We start from the raw sequence: 15,372 nt of genomic DNA, 5'->3' as shown, positions 1-15,372 counted from the left end.
CAGAGCTGGCTCCCACACCGTCATCAAGCCACCAAGCGCTCCGGGAGAGAAAACGGGCACTTGGTACATGCTGGTACAGCCACGGGGTCGTTCCCTGTCCCTATATCTCCAATAATTAGAGATTTGGAGCTCGGCTGGTGGGGACAAGGCTTTCCAGCCCCCCGGGTCTGCAGCCCAGATGGTCTGCACAGATTACTGCAGCCTCAGGAGCCACCAATCCTGGGCAGTTTGGCAGGGCTGAATTCCCTCCAAATGACAAAAATAAATAAAATCTCTTCACATTAGATGCCGGGAAGCCCATGAAAAAGCTGTGTACACAGTGAAAACAAATACGTGGTTAAATAGCCTCTCCAACAGTATTTCTCTAAAACGCCTCTCTAAATAACGCAGAGTGAAAGGCTTGCTCAGCAGTGATTAACCTCCGCTCGGGAAGATGCTCTGTATCAAATCGTTACCGTCAGCTGATTAAAAACGAATTAAACCTAACAGAAAACAATTCCCAAAACATCATCTCTCCTTTTGAATGCAACGCCCAGACGCAAATCATAGCACACCCTATCCCACCGAAGAGCGAGCGGAGGCACCCGGAGAGCCCAAGGATGAAGGGCAAAGGGGATGCTGAGAGGGATGGAGCGAAATAACTCAGCCTGGAGACAGCTCTGCCTCGAGGGCCCTTCTTATTTCCAAGCTGCCGGTTTAGAAAAATAAAATAAATGAAGTAACGGGGAAGGACTGCAGCTGATTTAGCAGCCTTCGTCTGCTTGGCATCCGGTGGAGGTCTGAGGGGTCAGGAAGGACAGGCAGGTGGGAGAGACCCGCGCCGTGCCAGGCGCTGGCACCATCTCCCGTTCCTGCCAATCAAGCCTTGCCAGCTTTTAATTGCCACGCTCCATGTGAGTCCAAGAAATGGCAAAGCATCAAATGCTGCTTCTCATGCTAGCTTTTTTTTTTATTATTATTATTATTTTATTTTTTAAGTAATCCCATTTTTCTTGTTTATTTCCCTAATAACTGCACAACAATTGTTGGGTCCCATCAGTTCTGCCCTTCTTGGGGTTGATCCTCTTGGGGGCTGCGCCAGGGCGGGTTAGACTGGACATTGGGAAGAACTTCTTCACGTGGAGGGAGGGTGCCAAGCACTGGAGCGGGCTGCCCAGGGAGGTGGGGTGTCCCCATCCCTGGAGGTATTTCAGGGATGAGGATATGGCATCGAGGGATGTAGGTTAGGACTTGGTAGGTCAGGCTGATGGCTGGACTTGGTGATCTTTAAAGTCTTTTCCAACCTAGATGGTTCTGTGATTCTATGATCCTAGAGATGTGCTGCCCCATTGCCTAAGCTGGAGGGAGGAAGGAGCAAGGCCCCAAAATTTTGGGGGCATGCATCCTCCACTGATGCTGTGTTGGTGACAGCTGTGATGTCCCTCACAGGTCCCCCAGGTGAGCTGGTCAGAGGGTTTGGGTCTCAGGGTAGGGCTGTGAGCCCGCTGGCAAAATTCCTGCTGCTTGGACAAAAATCTGCAGTACTACTAAGGAGAGCCTAATTACCAAATCTAATTACAAAGGGGAGTAAATCACCTGGATTAATTTTAATTTTTTTTGGCTTTTGGAAAGTGTCTTATGTATCATAAAAAAAGAATAATGGACAACCAAGCGAGCCCATCATCCCGATACATTAATGAGAGCCTATCTGGAGCCACCAAACCCACAACTCAGCAGGTTGAGAAGTTGCAAAAACTGTCACGGCGATGCCTACCGAGGCTTCACGGCCCCCTCCCCTCTTGTGCCCCCTCAAACCGGCAGAAAACACAAATAGCAGTGTTAATAGGAGCACATATCTATGCACCCAGTTCTTGTATACCTATATACCAGCACGGCATCTGGGCTGTGCCAGCAGGGACTTTCCCCCGTGCTTTGCTGGGGCATCCTGGCGCAGTATCACCGCCCTCGCCTCCTGCAGCACCCACGCCGGAGGGCTTGGTGCATCCTCTGCTTCTCTTCCCAAGAGCAAAAGGAGCCCGTGCCCAGCCCAGTGGTGCTGCTCTGGGTTTTGGCTGGTGCAAGGCGATGCAATTAATAGCCCAGCCCACTTTGCAGAGCTGTTGGGGTGTCATCAAGGGGGGAGGGAAGGCACTGTGGTGTTGGTCTGCAGTGCGGGGAATAAGCACCACTGTGCAACTTGCTTTGTTCCCAATAGCATTTTTTGACTAGGGCTGTAAAATTAATGTTTGAGCTGATAGCTGAGAAAATAGGAGGCTGTATAAAGTAACTTGGGGCTTGTCAGGGGAATTCAAATGAGCTACATTTGGGAGATGCCGGGGTTTTCTTCCTTTTCTGTCGTCTCCCCACCCTGCAGGCTGTGAGAGGCAGTGGTGTCTGAGTGTGATGGTGGCCCTGTCCCCATCCTCTGCCCCCAGCTCCTCTCATCTCACCACTTATTTAACCACCCAGTTTTTCTCCCCATCACTTCCATGCTCTCTTTTTACACAGCTCTCCAACGACTCAGCCCCTGCTTTATTCCCCATCTAACCTCCTTTGCCTCTCCCTTGCGATCTGAGTTGGAGCGTTACCTATTTATATTCTTAACCTTTGCCTCTCTTTCCTCTGCCTCTTTAATCTGTGCATCAATCTTGTTTACCGCCCCCATCGCTTCTCTCCTCTCGTGCCCATCACCGCCCGGTGCTCCCGGCCCCAGCCCTGTGCCCCCACCAGCACGGCACCCGGTGACATTTCCTCCATGCACCAGAGCCTGGTAGTAAATCAGTGTGGGCACAGGACCTCAGCATCCTATCCTGGGGACATTTCACCTGGTTTGGGGGTTTAGTCTACTAACAGAGAAGTTTTCTCCTGCGCATCAGCATAAAGGGAGTGGCGATGCGCAGGGGCACCCTGCTTTTCCCAAATTCCTTCACCCCTCTGCACCAGGATGCGGCTGGAAGAGACGCCAGCATCGGGGTCGAAGTCCCCGCTGGCTCGGGCTGGGATGTATGCCTGCCATAAGTGACATTTGGCATCCTGACAGTGACAGCCGTGCTCCCAGCACCCAGGGGCATTCGGGTGTGCCCATCGGCACTGCCCAGCCCTTTGGAGGATTTAATGATTTCCAGCCGCGCAATTAAACACCTCCTTGGCCACTCACCTTCACCCAGTGAGAACCTATCTGCGGAGGGGACAAGGGGGGCTGGAGAAAAGTCCCTCCTGCTCCTCATCTCCTCGCCAAAGCCTTCACCTGTGACACCCACCTTGCCCTGGCACCAAGCCGTGCTGCAAAACGCCAGCTTGCCTGCAGCAAAAACAAAGCCTAGGAGGGATGCCTCGCTGTGTTCCGCCTGGCCCTGCGTGCATTTTTTTTCCCTGCCTCTCCCTCCCCAGAGGGTGACAATTTTCCTTGTGCTTGCTCCCGCCTCCGTTGTGTCATTTTTGGGTGCTCGCCCCAGGGACTGGACTTCTTCCAGCCACGTGCTGCAGGCGCAGCCAAAAAAAGGCCCCCCGTGCACGTGTGCTGATCAAAGCCCAGCCTGCCCCGCGGGCTGCTAAGCGAAATTTTGGGGGCTCATTTTCGCCAGGAGCTCCCCCCATTCCCCACCCCCAACTCCTTGCCAGCCACAGCACATCTTGAAGCTGGAAAAAAGCCTTTTTTTAGTAGAGAAATGCCCTGGCTTTTCCCTCCAAGTGGGAACGTGGCCGTTAGGGTGACAACAGAAGGTGCAGAGCTGGATACCTGCGGGATGAAGGGCTGCGCTGGCCCTCGTAGCGCGGTGGGTGTCCCCAGACCCTGTGCATCAGGTGCAGCCCTGCTGGAAGAAGCCCTGCCCTTCGCATGCTCAATTAAAGGTGTCAGGGTTGTACATGCAATGTATTTGTGACACTAGTCCTAGCTGAAACCCCCAGCTCAGTGCCTATGCCTCAGTTTCCCTGAGCTGTCTGAGTGCCCTGGGGGAGACCTCTGCTTCCCCCCAGTGCTGGAGGTTAATTAACTAGGTAATTAAGTAATGAGCCCCACAGTCACAAAGTCACTGTGGCTTTAGTTACAGCTGTTCCACTGGGCTGCAAATTACTGGGAAATGGGATTTTTGCATTCAGCTGCGGTGTTGGCATTACCGATAATCAAGAGGCGCCTGTGATGGGGACAAAGTGCAGACAGAGAGAGAACATAGTAATTACTGTGTAATTACAGTAACGACAGGAGGGATGCTGCAAGGCGAGCGTGGCGCAAACACCCACCCAGGACATCGGTGGCTCCGTGGGACTGGAGGAAGGATTGGGAGGTTCAATTTGTACCGCAAAGCCTCAGAGCTGGATCTCTTTTAATTCCCCTGCTGCCCTGCTTAACACAGCTGTGTAAATTACTAATCCTGTGGTTTCTGCTCCTTGTTCCAGTGGTGGAGTCCCTCAGCTTCACAGGGCACATTTGGGGGGTTAAAATTCATTGCCCCGTCCAGCCCTGGAACTGTTCAGCCTCTCTGGGTGCTGCGGGCATCGCCGTCCGCCACTCCTGCATCACAGGTGCTGGTGGCAGGGGCATCTTTGCCCAGTCACCCCACGCATCCCTTCTGCACACGCTGGTGCTGGGGTCTGTCCTGAAATACGTCTGTCTGACCAGGCCATCCAACCCCCCTTTCGGGACTTTTCCTCTCTCCAGCCCTATTTATTATTAATTTTTGGAAAACATTGGAAACAGACCGGTATTGACACTGGGGGACTCGCCGTCCCCAGCGGCTCACCAGCTCCCATTGGTCCCGCACTGTGGGGCTGGCACAGAGCGTGGGGTGTGTGGGCATCAACGGGGCAGCCAAAACCCCGGCAGCAGGTCGGGGAGGCTCGGGATCACACCCGGTGTCACCTCAGGATCACTCCTGGTGTCACCTTGGGATCACTCCCGCTGTCACCTCGGGATTGCTCCCGCTGTCACCTGGGGCTCACGTGGATGGCTGGCCATCAGCTGCACCATGCAGCCCTGAAATGATGGAGGTCCACGTGCGTCAGGATCGCTGTAGGTGATGCAAAAGCCCCTTTGGATGACACCGAGGCAGACACGAGACCATCAGTCTGGTGGCCAGGGTCTAATTAAAGCCTCTAATCAAGGCCTCTTTGACACGGCTGTCTCGCAGGTTGAGTTGTGAGGAAAGAGGTAGGAGGCGAATGAAGGGGAAAAGTTTGGCGGAGGGGAACTGCAGCACTACGAGGTGATGGATGCCACCAGGGCCCCCAAAGTGAGGGACAGGAACAGCATCGCCCCACCTGGGGAACGGCGGGGACAGTCCCATGGTCCCCACGGTCCCCACGGCCAGGGCCAGGCAGAGCATCACCCGTACCACCGCCCTGCCAGCACCCATTTCCATGGAAACCTGCCCTGGTGCTCCTTTAAGGAAATCATCCCCTTCCGTCCTTCACTCCTTCCGTCCCCTTCCTCTCCACATTGCCACCTCTCTCCCCGCCAGCCCTTCCCCAGGCTCCTCTCCCCTCCCTCCCCGCTCCTTATCTCAGCCCCTCTCATCTCCCAGCCTTTGTGCCGCTGCCTGTCTCCACTCGGCGCGCTCCTTATCTCCTCTCCCCCCCCCTCCCCACTCCAGCTCTGTTTACATCGCTAAAACACTTGTCCAGGTCAAACACGTTTTCCTGATAACCACATTTCCATTGATTGCTGAGAAGAAAATCCTCCGGAGCAGCAGATTCTGTGCTCTGGGGATCGATAACAAAAAGCCCTTTTACCCCAGCCCTCGCCATCCCAGCGAGCCGCACCCTGGGGGCGTGGGACCCCCAGGGGAATTTTGGGGGGGGGGGGACCCAAAAAGCGAGCGGTGCCCCTTTCCCACCCACTGCCACCAGCACCCGGGTGGGGTCACCCTGGCCAGGCGGAGGTGACAAACCATTGCATCCCACCGGGGAAGCCTGCGTGCTGCTGCTGGATGCTGCACACCCGGGCAGCCCCCCCCCCCCCCCCCCCATCTGCAGCCCTGCTGGGAGCTGGAGCAGACCCCGGGTGGGCTCCCGCTGCCTGCTAATGCACTTGCGAGGGGGAAGCTCATGCATTTCCACAGCGAGTGGTTTAGCCATAAATCCGCAATCGATAAAGAGAAATTTAAAGGGATTAGGCTTTCTGCTTCTGCTGCAAAGGAGTTGCTGTCAGACAACTCTCTCAGTCCTCTCTCAGACCACTGCCGTGGGACATCGGGGCGAGACGGGGCTGTAGGTACCCACGGGTCCCACCGCCACCTCCCGGGTACATGCAGGGATGCCATGGTCAAAATTCAACCCCGGAGGATTTTATTTATTTTATTTTATTTTATTTTATTTACAATAAAACTGCTGAGTGGCACCTAACCTACTGTGCAAATCGATGCCTCGACCACAGGCTTGGCCAGTGGTTTACCTCATCCACAGCAAAGCACCGAGGGCAAGCCTGGGAACTGCAGCCAAATAAGCCGTGCCGTTTACAGTGATGAAAAAGAGGAAATTAAAATAATAAAAGCTTAGCAAGAAGCCAGCCCCAGTGCTCCCTGTGGCCAGGCTGCCCCTGGAAACTCCTAGGGCCCTGGGCAGGGGGAGCCGGCGCAGCGCTGCACGGCAGAGCTTTGGTAACGAGAACGAATCCAAAGTTTCCACAGGGCTTTAATAAAGTCCTGCTGCAGAGGGTGAGGGGAGATGTGCAGTTCTGTAATGCTCGGGAACGGGCTGAAAGGCTGGGAAAAAAGAAGCGAGAGCCCCACAGGCATGGTGGGGTTTGTGGGTTAGGCTGCTGGGGGGAATATAATGTGTGCGTGGGGAGACAGAACCAAAATGGTGATGTCTTGGGTTAAATCAGCGGCACGTGGCTGGAGGCAGAAAGCAAAGCCAGTGCCAGTGCGGGAAGCCTTGGAGCAAAAATACCCAGGTCTAACGCCGAGGTCTGAGCCCTTCCTGAGCAAACCAACACCACGGGTGTCTGTGGGGCTGGAGGGGGCTCTGCCCCACGCCCCCCACCTGGCTGCAAGCCTGCGGCACTGCTAAACCTCTGCCCTGCTGGGATGGCTTTTTTAATTGGATTGTGACAAACATTTAATACCTAATAGAGCTCACACCAGCACAGTTAATTAAGGATGTGACTAATCCAATTCACTCGTGGGAGCGCGGGAGGAGACGAGCGGGAGTGAGCGTGTGTATGGGGGGGCAGCGGAGGGGAGGGAACCGGATGGGGAGAAATCAGCTTAACTGCTATCGCCATTCCTTTCATCTTGTGTGCGCTCATAAATGATGAAGAAAGGCTTTTCTTTGCCCGATTTTACTCCCCGCTCCCCGACTCCTTCCTCTGGGGGGAAAGCCGAGCACCGCGGGAGCATCCCTGCTCTGGGTGGGATGCGGGACCCCAGCGCATCCCCGCGGCGTGGCAGCCTTGTGCCGGGGCACGTAGTGCCGTCCGGGCCAGCTGTGCCAACATCTGTATGCCGGTCACTCCCCGTCCCCCCGGAGTTTATAAATAAAACAAGTGGAGTTATTTTAGCCCCACGGACAGGGCTGTCTCCCGCAGCACAGAGCTGCTCTTTCTCCGTCTCGAGTTCATTGTTATTCCCCAGCTGAGAACAGGGCGCGGATTGAGCGAGGTCCCCATCTGCGGCGGGCAGCCGGAGAGAGCCTCTCTTCATGCGAGCGCCTGACGCAATAAATAGCGCTTTTCAGCCGAGCTGGGAGGGAAACAAAAGCCCGGAGCAGGGAAGAGAGTGTGGCGAGGCTGGCGAGGGAGAGGGACGGGTCGGGAGCAAGAGGGGGAGATGGAGGGCAGGGAGAGGGGAAGAAGCAACTAACGAGGAGGCTGAGAAGCTTTGCGGCCCTGCTTTGGACCATTGGCTTTCCCACCCACTTGCCCAGGGAGACGAAGCATCCCTGGGCACGCTGGCCCAGGCTGTCTGAACCAGGCAATGCTTACCCCGAGCGGGACACCGATCCCCTTCCCTCGAGCATCCCCGAGCCACCCGTTCGCAGGGCGATCGCCCGGCGCCGAGCAGGACTCTAGCACAAGGCTAACAAAACCCCTGCACTTTACCAAAACGGCAAGCAGATGGATTCACCCCAGATTTGCTCGCTGATTCCCTGCCCCGAGGGGACCCGGTGCTGCCGCACGGGGACTCTCCCAGCCTCCACCTGCATGGGGACGCTGCATCCCCGGCAGCAGTGGGGTTGCTGCCTGTGAGCACAGGACAGCCAAAAACCACATCATCCATCCCGGTTTAGCTGCCAAGAGGGGTGCTGAGCAGTAATTAATGAGGAATTGCATGGAGGGCTCATCCCTTCTGTGGCCAGGAGCCCCCCCGTGGCACTCCAGCCCTGTCCCCCTTGTAGGAAATAGTTACTTACATTAAAATTATTTACTAAATGAAGCAAGTCTTTGAGCGCTATCTCAGAACTGTCTGGTTTATTCTGTTCCTAGTGCTATGTGATAAAGTATCTGGGTAATTAAGGGTAAGTTTAAAGCTCGTGCTTTGCAATGGGATTTCCTTGGACATTTTGGGGTGGGGGGGTCCTGTTAGCACCAGCTTGAGCATTTCCCCCAGGAACCCCTGCTGCACCCGAAGGGAAAACAGCCCGATCTATCCCAATCAATCTGCATTTAATTACCAGCCGAGAGCTCCAGCTGGCTAATTTGGAGGCAGCCGGCCTCCGGCGTCGGGGCTGTGCTCTTGCTCAGGGGTGGGCTTTAGGAATCAGGAGTGTTTTCAGAGCTTTCTGCTGATTATCATGATTTCAGCTGAAATAAATGGAAGAGGTTCACATTTCCAGTTTGGAAAGGGTGCTTTGGGACTGAAATGGGTTGGAAACATGGATGCGAGGGGGATGTTGCATGACCCAGGCCATCCTTGCCCCTCTTGCCTCTCGGCTGGAGACAGGAGCCTCGGAGAGCAGACATCACCTGTGCTGCCCTTTTTGATGAGAGCTTTTGGGTGGTCTTGACGCCCCCTATGCCCCCCAGCTGCCCACAGGGGGCAAGGAGGGAGGATTTAACTTCACTGTGATGTCTGCCACACCGGCAAACCCAGCAGCAACCAGCCATGGGGTCACAAAACAACCGCTGAGCACGTGTGAATAAGACCAAAACCCAGCTGAAGAGCAGAGACACTTCTACACAACCTCTCAAGACTTAGCAAGAGCCTGCACGTGGCCACAACACCTCACAGCACTGCGAGTCCTGCAGGACCTTGGTCTGCTCCTCACCCAGAGGCAGTGAGCGCCGCTTGGACCTTCCTCTAATGGGAGACCCCTGGTCTGCCCCCCCCGGGATGCTGGCCACGAGGGTCACCAGCTCCAGGAAGGCACCAGAGCCAGGGCCAGCAGTGGGACAGCCCAAGCTGCACCTCCAGCCCTTCAATTTTTGGACCCCCCCCTGCAGCTGTGTTGCTGGAGGGGAGCATTGGCGCTTACGGAGCCGCAAGGCTTTGACATTGCAAGGCGACAGGGAACGAAGCACAGGGGAAACCAAACAGTTACCTGGGGCTCATCAGGGAGCTGCTGCAGGAGGTTGCGAGGGGTAATTATAAAGGTAAAGTGAAGGATTTAGAAATCAAGCTCTGAGATAAGCATAAGGAGACAGGGGGCTTGGAAGAGGAGGGCTGGAGAGCGTATTGTGGTGCAGCCCCACATGGCTCTGTCCCCATCCCCTGCAGCCATGCCAGGACCAAGCAAGAAGAGGAGGAGAGAAGAGGAGAGAAGGAGAAGAGAAGAGGACCATGCCTCAGCCACTGGAGCCCATTCCTTGGGAAGGCTCTCATGGGGCAGCATGGGGACCTGCTCTGCCCAGCACAGACCTCTGAGAGGTCCAAAGCGTCCCACAAAGAGCCCCCTGAGACCAGGGACGTCCTGGCAGAGATGGCTTTTGAGTGTCTCCAAGAACAGAGACTCCCTGGCCTCTCTGGGCAGCCCGTGCTGGTGCCCTGTCACCTGTAGGATGACCCTCGGGTGCTCCTGTCCCTTTGCCACCTGGTAGCCCTCGCTGGATGCTCCAGTAACTCCGTGTCTCTCAACTTGGGGAGCCCAGGATTGGGTCCAACACCCCAGGTGTGGCCTCGCCAGTGCTGAGCGGAGGGGAAGAGGCACCTCCTTGGCCTGCTGGCAGCATAACGCAGCCCAGGATTTCTGCCCACCGTGGTGCCCACTGGGACCCCCAGGCTCAGCTCTCAATGTGACGTCTCGACAGGCAGCGCACAGGCAGCTGCAGCTCCAGCCCCCACCCCGGGTCGGATTCCTCCAAACTTTGGGTCTACGTCAGACAATACCATAAAAAAATCGATCCGTGCAACTGAGCCAAAGCTACCAGCTGAGTACCTTGCCCTAAGCTACCGTTGTCGCAAGCTGTCCCAAGCTACCTCGTCCTAAGCACCCACCCTTTGGGGCAAGGAGCCGAGGAGCCCTCCAGCACTGCAGCCTTGGCAGTGCCCGTCCCTGTGGCCCATGGTCAGACATGGTGGTGCCGGCTCTCCTCCTGGGGTGAAAACAAACACTTTTGGTGCACGTCTCCAGCACGGCCACAGCAGGGTCCTGCTGCCAGGAAGGGGCGCAGCAGGATACCACGGCTTCCTCCATAAATTTCCTTCTTCTTTACTATTTTTTTCCCATCCATTTGTATTCCCCACCGCCCCAGCCCACTTCTCCCTGGGCAGAAGGGCTGTAAGAGCCTGCAGCAGGGCTGGGGGGGTCTGACCAGCCCTGGGCTTCGCCCTCGCTGCAGTTTTAACTGGTCTGGCTGTGGGGCATGTGGCCGAGCCCCTGCGTGTCCCCTGTCCCCCGATGGGGACATGCCGATGGGGACAGCAAGCAGCGGCGGCTAATGACATTGACATTTCGTTTCTCATTACAGACACAATTAAAAGCAGAGGGGATTATAAGTGGCTGCCACGCTACATCACCGTGCTGCCGGGTTTATCGCTTCTGCTTGGGCAGCTCCGTCAATGAATCGACTCCTTCCAGCACCTCACTTGTGGCTCTGCTCTGTTTGTTTATGTAATACCTCCCAGCACCGACCTCACACCCGCACGCCTCTGCTCACTAATGAGCATTTTCTCGACGCGCTCGCCACGCGCCCCGGCAAGATGACTGGGGCCAGGGGGCTGCCGAAGCTGGGGGAGCCCCCGGCACCGCCGCCACCCCTGCGAGGGGGTACATACGGGTGGTGGGGCTGGTCCCAAAGAGCACCCCGACCTTGCTGGCAACCCCGCTACCATCGGACCCCGGGAAGCATCCCCCAGCTCAGCCTCCTCCTCCTCCTGCTCCTCCCGGGGCAGATGCTTTCTGCCAGGAGCTCTGACAGGTCCCTGCTAACGGAGCGTGCCGGATTCACCCGTGCCCGGGGAACAGCCGTGCCTCTCCTTCCCCGGCTGCTCGGCTCGGCTGGAGCCCTGCCCGAGGAGCGCCGGGCTGCCCGGGGAGCGGCTCGGGGAAGGCTCGGCAGGGATGCTCCAGCCCCAGCTCCTGATGGAGGAAAGAGGCCGCTGAGATCCGGCGTGTGGTGGTGCCAGCGGGGCCCTTTCCTCCGTTTTGTTTTCTCTCCGGCTCCACGAAATGACAGGGCTGGCCTTCAAACCCTCTGGGTTCCGCCCCAAACCCCCCAGGTTTCACCCCAAAACGCAGCCACGCGCGGGGCGCCTCCGAGCTATTCCCGAGCAAGCAAGAGAAGGAGGGAAAAAAAAAAACAAAAAAAAAAAAAAAAAACAAAAAAAACCTCGTTCAAACTTTGGACGCGACCAGAGAGAGCCGGGCTTTGGGCAGCCCCCGCTGCTCGGCGGAGCCCCGGTGGCCTCGGCGGCGGGGGCTGCCCCCACCCAGCCCGCCCGGGGCCGGGGCTGCCGCCTGCGAGGGGTCCCCGTGGGGAAGGGGAGCCGTGGGCTGCAGGGAAGGGGTGTGGGGACGAAGGCACAAGGAGGTACAAGGAGGTACAAGGAGGTGCGGAGCACGGAGCGGGGGGGGCACCGAGGTGTCCCCGGCGCTGCCCGCAGGACGCAGCGAGATGCAGCCCCCCCCCCCCCCCCCGCGCTGCCTCCTCTCGCCGTGTGACGCAGGTGCCGAGAGCCAAATTTCCTCAACCTCATTCCAGCAACGAAGGGAACTCGCAGAAAGTGCGGGCAGCTTTTGCCGCACCCCCCCGACCCCCCGACCCTCTCCCCCACCGCCTTTTCCCCCCGCGCACCCCCCCCCCCCGTCCCCCGGGCTGCGCCCCCCGCGCCCCCTCCCCGGCCGGGCTCCGTCCCCCTCGCCGCCTCCCTCCGAGCCTGGGGGGCGATGGGGGGCGATGGGGGGCGATGGGGGGCGATGGGGGGCGGTGGGGGGCGATGGGCTGGGGGGGGTGCGGTGGTCGGGGGGGGCTGCAGGGGCGACGGGGGCCGGGCAGCGCGGGGGATGCGGGGCGCGGGGTGCGGAGCGCGGGGTGCGGGTGCGGAGCTGTCCGCGGTGCTGGAGGCACTCACCGGGCCGGGCCGGCTCCTCCTGCCGCCGCCGTCGGGTGGGAATTTGGGGAGCCCCCGCTCCGGAGGGGTCCCCGGGCTCGGCCTGGCGCCGGCAGCCCCGCTGCCTGCTGCGGCGGAGCGGAGCGACCCCGGCACTGCCTGGCTGCCGCTCCCTCCCCTGCTTAAATTTCAGCAGCTTGGTTTTTTTTTTTTTCGTTTTTTTTTTTTTTTTTTTTTTCCTGCTCGCCCCTCTTCTCCCCTCGCTCCCCGCTCCGGGCTCTCCTCCCAGCACGCAGCCACCTAGCGGGCAGAAGCGGGAGGAAAAGCCCGCCCGAAAACCCAGGCGGCACTGCTGCTGCTGCTGCTGGTGCTGCTCCCGGTGCTGCTGCTGCTGCTGGTGCTGCTCCTGGTGCTGCTGCTGCTGCTCCTGCTCCTGGTGCTGCCGCTGGTGCTGCATCGCCGCCCCCCACCGGCCCTGCTGCAAGGCGGCCGCCCCGGGGGATGCAGCATCTCCAAAGGGGTGTGCGGGGAAGGCAGCTCCACGAAATTCCCAGGGGGAGCACAAAAAAAAAAAAAAAAAAAGTCAAAAAGTAAGCGATGGAAGGAGTGAGCCCGCTGAGTTTGGCTGGGCTGGGAATGCAAAGCAGCGGGGCAACTGCACGCAACAAGGGCTGGGCCTTGCTGCCCCTCCGGGGGTTAACAGGGGTGGAAACTGCCACAGGTGTGTGGGGGCTTCCTGCCCTGTTGGACCACAGCATCGCAGAACCATGGGACGGTTTGGGTTGTAAGGGGCACTAAAGTTCACCTGGTCCCAACCCTGCTAGGTCCTTTCTACCCAACACCTCCCGCTAGAGCACCATCCAACATCCCCAGGGACGGAGCAGCCGCAGCTTCCCTGGGCAGCCTGTACCAGTGCCTCACCGCCCTCTGATTAAAGAACTTCCTCCAATATCTCATCTAAACCCACCCTCTTTTAGTTTAAAGCCACTGCCCCGCGTCCCATCGCCCGTCTCCCTGGCAGACAGTCCCCCTCCATCCCTCCCGCAGGCCCCCTTCAGGTGACGGGTGCCACCGGCTGCTCCAGACCTTGGGGAAGGGGAAGGATAAAAAAGGCCAGGGTGGCACTGGGGTTTTTACACCTGTCCTTGCACGTCTCAGTTAAAAAGCCCTGAGTTCAGCAGTCCCTGCTGCTCCTGCAGAGCCACGCACTGGCGTCACCTCGAACAGGAGAAATGAGCCCAAATCCCCCGCGGCCGCTGCCTCAAACACGGCCAGGAGGATGTGCCAATTGAGTTCTCTCTTTGCAGATTTAGAGCTATTTGTGAATTCCTGACAAATCCACCCAATTACCATCACCCAGCCAAAAAAAAAAAAAAAAGAAATGCAGGAAAGATGCTGAAGAGATTGTGATGTTGTATTTTAACAGATTCAGAGCACTCTGATTCCTTTTAACTTCACAACTTAGCTGAATATTCAAAGTAATGAGCCTCCCAAAGTTTTGTGCTCAGCGAGGAGCAGTGCCGTTGTTGGCTGAGGTTATTTCCCAGCTGAGCTGGTTCACCGAAGTTGGAAAGGGCAAAGCCAACCTAAGGATGCACGTGGGGTTAGGCAGTTTCCAGCAGTGGCTCCAACCCCTTCCTGGCGAGCCACGCTGCACGGCTCCGGGGTGGAGGCAGCAACCTCGCCAGCATCAGCAAGCAGAAGCACCGAAGCCTGGCTGGTGTCCTGGGCAAACCTCAACCCAACCTTTCCACACGTCTTGCGCCCTACGAGCGATCCCCAGAAATCTGCTCCCACGCAGCAGCTGGGCAAAGGCGAACGCTGCTGGGTGCGCGCGGAGCAAAGCAAAACCAGCCGGCAGCCCTGGGCTGGAGAGGCCAGCACGTGGACCTGCAAGCGGCATGTTTGACCTTGCTGGGCAGAAACTGGGGATTTTTTTTGGCCGAACATTAATATTACTGTGTGGCATCGCTGCGCGTTCGCGCTGCTCCAGCAGGTGGGTCGCAGCTGAAACCGCCGTATATAAAATGCTTATTACGAGCAGATAGCTTTCTGAAAACATCCAATAAAGCTGTGTTTATAGATCACAGGCAGCACACGAGAAACCAAATGGATTTTTCATTTTGCCTTTGAAGGCAACGACCCAGTGGTGCCGCTGACAGCACGGACACCTGTTGCTCTTTGGGAGAGGCGGCTCTATAGGAAAAAGAATTTTAAAAAGAGAAAACAAAAAAAAAAGAAAAACAAAAAGGATCCAAAAGGGTTCCAGCTTTGGAGAAAAGCCAGCAGGTGGATCTGTGCTCCTGCTGCTTTCAGCACAGCTGCTTTGGCTTTGTGGGCATCTTGCCCCATCTCTGCCAATCTTGCCCCAGACTGGTGCAGCAATTGCGCAGCAGCAGTTGTTCCCCAGCAGGGGCTTCGCCAGGCTGCTCCCACCGCACAGCCTCCGAACGCTACACATTTGGAAAGCAAATGGTGCTGGACCGAGCCCCAGTGTTGCAGTTGGGCATCCTCTCCGCTGGCAAAATACAACCCGGCCCCCCGGGCATGATGCTGCGGTGCGCAGCCAGGGAGTCTGAGCTTGCCCTGGGGATGCAGCGTTGGGAAATCCTGCGGCTTGCGGCGCAGAGCGGGGGCAGACAGAGCGGCTGCAGCAGGAAACAAGTCAGTGCCCAGCAGCAGAGCTCCCTTGTTCCCGTGTTCAATGGCAGAGACCTGGCGCCTTCTCCATGGCTTTTGGGGACGAGGTTGGTGGCATTTCTGCAGGGGCAGATCGAGGCCATGCCTTCGGCCACCCGTCCTCCTCTTTGGTCCTTGTCCCCTTCTAGCTTCCATGCTGTCCCAGGTAAGTGGCGCTGATGTTAACACCTCACCATCAAAGCACCATTGCACTATAAGCCCTCGTTTTCTCATTTGCCCATGCTGAGAGCATCTCCATCACTGGAATAAATCACTCTAAAAGGAAGGC

The 15,372-nt window shown here is 57.5% G+C and overlaps 1 protein-coding gene across 2 annotated transcripts in view; it reads right to left on the bottom strand.

Moving 5' to 3' along the window:
* TNR (tenascin R) overlaps positions 1-12,643 on the bottom strand; it is a 57,140-nt gene extending 44,497 nt beyond the window's left edge. For both annotated transcript variants that reach the window (XM_067001773.1, XM_067001776.1), the window contains exon 1: positions 12,426-12,643. The gene's annotated coding sequence lies outside the window, so the exon portion shown is untranslated. The remainder of the gene's footprint in view (positions 1-12,425) is intronic.
* Positions 12,644-15,372: the final 2,729 nt, after the last annotated feature.

This window comes from Anser cygnoides, chromosome 8 (assembly GCF_040182565.1).
Source record: "Anser cygnoides isolate HZ-2024a breed goose chromosome 8, Taihu_goose_T2T_genome, whole genome shotgun sequence".
Lineage (NCBI taxonomy): Eukaryota > Metazoa > Chordata > Aves > Anseriformes > Anatidae > Anser > Anser cygnoides.
Note: the sequence above shows the minus strand (reverse complement) of the source record. Positions and strands in the feature narration are given on the sequence as shown.